General features: G+C 32.9%; 1 long non-coding RNA gene across 1 annotated transcript; it reads right to left on the bottom strand.

The window, feature by feature from the left end:
* Positions 1-415: 415 nt before the first annotated feature.
* LOC107805732 (uncharacterized) lies at positions 416-3,452 on the bottom strand. Its single transcript, XR_001652483.2, has 4 exons — positions 2,781-3,452; positions 1,945-2,116; positions 1,243-1,336; positions 416-624 (listed from the first exon to the last, which is right to left on the bottom strand). It is a non-coding gene; the product is annotated as an uncharacterized LOC107805732 (long non-coding RNA).
* Between the last annotated feature and the right edge of the window lie 316 nt (positions 3,453-3,768).

Raw genomic sequence — 3,768 nt, 5'->3', positions numbered from 1 at the left:
ATGCAACTACTATTGTGCTACATCTTATTTTCTTCCCTTCACTACAAAAAAATTATGTATTTATGGAGGTTAATTATGCATATTATGGCAGTTTTAAACAGCCACTACAAGCACTAACAACGGTTTTCGGAAACGCCACAAAGTTATAACGGCGGTTGTTTGAAAATCGCCATAATTGTACAAGTGATAAAATGGCAGTTCTGCTTTGATTCTCACGGCGGTTTAGAACCGTCAGAATGGTATGCTGACATCACATTAACATTGTCTAAAAATGGCAGTTCTAAACCGCCATAATCTCTTCTATTTCTTGCTATAGTTATTTTATATTTTTTTCATTCTACTTTGACACCCAGCCTAAAGTATCAAAGCTTGTTCATTGGTTTACAATTATTTCAACACAAACATAAAAGAAATATTAAATAAGCAAATCATTCAGCGTATATAAAAATATAAGCACTTCAAAATACACCATAAAATGTATTAGAATTTTGACAACAGTATTTTACATCCATTTACTATAATAAGGGAAATATCTACAATAAATCCTAGAAATAATGCCGACTAATAGTATGTTACATCCTTTTTGGGATGCTATGCGATGTGGCATAGTTCTGATATATGTGCCTACAAAATAAAATGAAATAATAAGCAACAACTAATCAAAATTACTGGCGTCTAAAGAAACCATTGAAATAACTCAATCATTATTTAATGTAATATACATTCCTTTTTTACTCAGTGGAGACAATATCACATGCATAGTAGATGAATAATCCAATTAGGAAAGATTAGGAAGAACCAAGTTGTATTATGAACTGCAAGAATCTCAACTTCTTGAAGCACAAATTGGTTTAAGCCCTCATTGTGAGTACATTCATTTAGCTTTATCCTATAAGTAACATAAAGAAAAGGTTATAAAACATGTAATATCTGGCAAGCTAGCCATTAATTTCTTTATCAACATTATGTATGGGTAACCGAATGTTCTCTGCCATTCGTTAGCCAAAATTAAGCTACTCGAGAAATTGGGATGTTTTGCACTTAAAACACATTGACTTCAGACTTCACTATTCGTTGCTATATTATTATATCAAAACTACTAAAAGATGAGCATTCTAAACTTTTGTTATTCAAGACAAGTTTCAGAGTCACAAAGTTTTATCATTTCTTTTGAGATAATCTTTTAACAAGCATGAAAATGAGGTTAACTAGCAATTAAAGATTGCGAAAAGAAGTTACAACCTTATTCCATCTTGGAACATTTTCTGAGATTAGCTTAATGTACTGCTCCATAGCCTCCTCCCGGATCATGCTCCCGGGTCCTTGCCATGTATTCCTTGCACAAAAGAATTATTGTCCACAAGATCACTTATAATACGAGCTTTCATTCATGTTGTATAACTAGCAATTAAATTACACACTGAAAGTACTTTTAAGGTCTGCCCTTTACTTTTCATTGAATAACTTTGTGTCCGAGTCTTGTATAATTTTCATCTGATACTTAATGTGTTAAGTATCATGATCTATCTATGTTGCCTGCTATATTACTCTTTATTTCATCCAGAAAATTTCAACGAAAGCTATCAGAAAAGTAAGTTATCATACAACAAAGTCAATGAATCTAATGACATATAAGAAATTCCTGATATTAGCACAACAACACATGAAATTGCGATTCATCTTCCCCATTTTTAGCAGCATTTCTCTGGATAACATATACGGTTCTCTTCCCTCAACTACCCAAGTACATGCAGTAATCCTATAAGACATGCATTCTATCATTCGAACTGTTTAGGTGAAAGCTTACTCATCAAATAGAAGCATTAGCAACACACTAACTAGTTCATTTAAGCAAATTCAACAAGCATGAACAGAAATACAGGAATGAATATATAGCTTATTATAACTTCCAATAGCTTATCTTATGTAGAGTAAATTAAATACCACGCGAGCAGATACTTTCAATGCCATTGGTTGAGGTACAAGGCAAGTTTCCCTGCCATCACAACCAAATAACTGCATCAACAATTCACGCCCCCAATTCTCCAATCCGCCAGCCTTCCCTTTTCCTTCATCCACAAAATTGATAGCTTCGTCAAAATCCCTTTCCAATTCACTTCAGAAAGAGAAAATGACAAGAGTGAGTGAAAAGAGAAATATACACAAATCCTAAAGGATCCTATAAATTCAAACATGAGAGGTTTCTTAATATAGAAGACGTAAAAAAATTAGATGACCCTATCAATACAACTATAAGAAATTAATATAATTAATAATAATAATAATAATAATAATAATAATAATAATAATAATAATAATAATAATAATAATAATAATAATAATAAACATAATCGCAAATTACAACTATAGAGAGAATCGCAAGCAACAATAGAAGAAATCATCGGATTAAACATTGGATATTTGTTAAATTCAGTAGTTTCATGGATAGAAAGAAACTTAGTTAAATTCATGAAAGTTGATTATGTAGTCATTTGTAGATATGAATAGACTATTTCATAACATTCGAACGTAGAAAAACAATTATGTATAAATTAATTTCACAAAATAATTTCACCCAAAAAAAGTAGCAAAAAGCAAGCTAAGCACAGATCCGAAAACTACATAGACATAGCAAATGAAACCCTATATCTACATGAATAAATAAGCTAAGCATAGATTCAATAATTACATAGACAGAACAAATGAAATCCTGATCTACAATCTGCATTAACGAATAACCAATAATTAAATAGCGAAAATGAGAGAAAAATTGAAAGGACCTCGCTGAAATTTGTTTGGAGATGGAGGTTGCTGAACTCCTCCGAAACTTTATTGGAGACTAGCGGCGTTTTCCAATCGAGATCCTTGGTGAGACGAGGGAGTCGCAAGCTACGGCGACCGACGATCTGCGCCATATCGATAAAAGGGAGAGGGAGAGAGGAAATTGCAAGACTAAGGTTTATTTGGGAGGAGTGAAGGAGTTCTAATTTTTGGTCAGAGCGGCGGAGGGAGTCTAAAAATTTGTTGAGAGAAATTTTTTGGTCTGAACAAGTTGATGAAAATATGTTAAAAAAATAATAATCAAACATAACGGCGGTTTAAAACCACCGCAATCGACATCAACCGCCGTAATTTAAAAGCTTAATGTGGCGTGTCTAAAAACGCCATTCTATGTTTCCAATTGTGGCGGTTCACAGCCGCCGTAAAATCTCTCATTTTTTGTACTGCTTCTTTTGTATATAACTACTATGTTAATAACCCTTCAATCATATATTAAGAAGAATGTCAACTATATATATATATATATATATGGGTTTTGCTAATATATTACACAGTTATAGCAGTACATATTTGCTTTCCTTAAAAAAACCCTAATACAATACCACCAATGAATAAATGAGATGGATATTTTTGGCTTTCCACCAAAACCTAAACCTAGTTCCCATTTTTCCCTCTCTTCCTTACATGTTGCCCCCCCCCCCCCCCACCATCCCATGAAGAAAAGTTTGAGGCATCTGAATATCTTACAATTTTTTTGCTTTCTATCATTCTCTCTTCTTAATTTTTAGATAGTCTCTGTAGAAATTAAGATTTGGATTCTTTAGATTTAGTGTGAATTTTGGATTCATAATTTCTGCCAAGATTTTTGGAGTAAAAAAGATATGAAACAAACCCAGCAAAAAGCATTGGCATCTGCTCGTCAATGGTGTCACCAGCCGCAGCCCGCAAGCATAAAACTGGTCAATCGATTAAAGACAAAACACAATC

The sequence above is a fragment of the Nicotiana tabacum genome, chromosome 5 (assembly GCF_000715075.1).
Source record: "Nicotiana tabacum cultivar K326 chromosome 5, ASM71507v2, whole genome shotgun sequence".
NCBI classification, from domain to species: domain Eukaryota; kingdom Viridiplantae; phylum Streptophyta; class Magnoliopsida; order Solanales; family Solanaceae; genus Nicotiana; species Nicotiana tabacum.
This window is presented reverse-complemented; position numbering and strand designations above follow the sequence as displayed.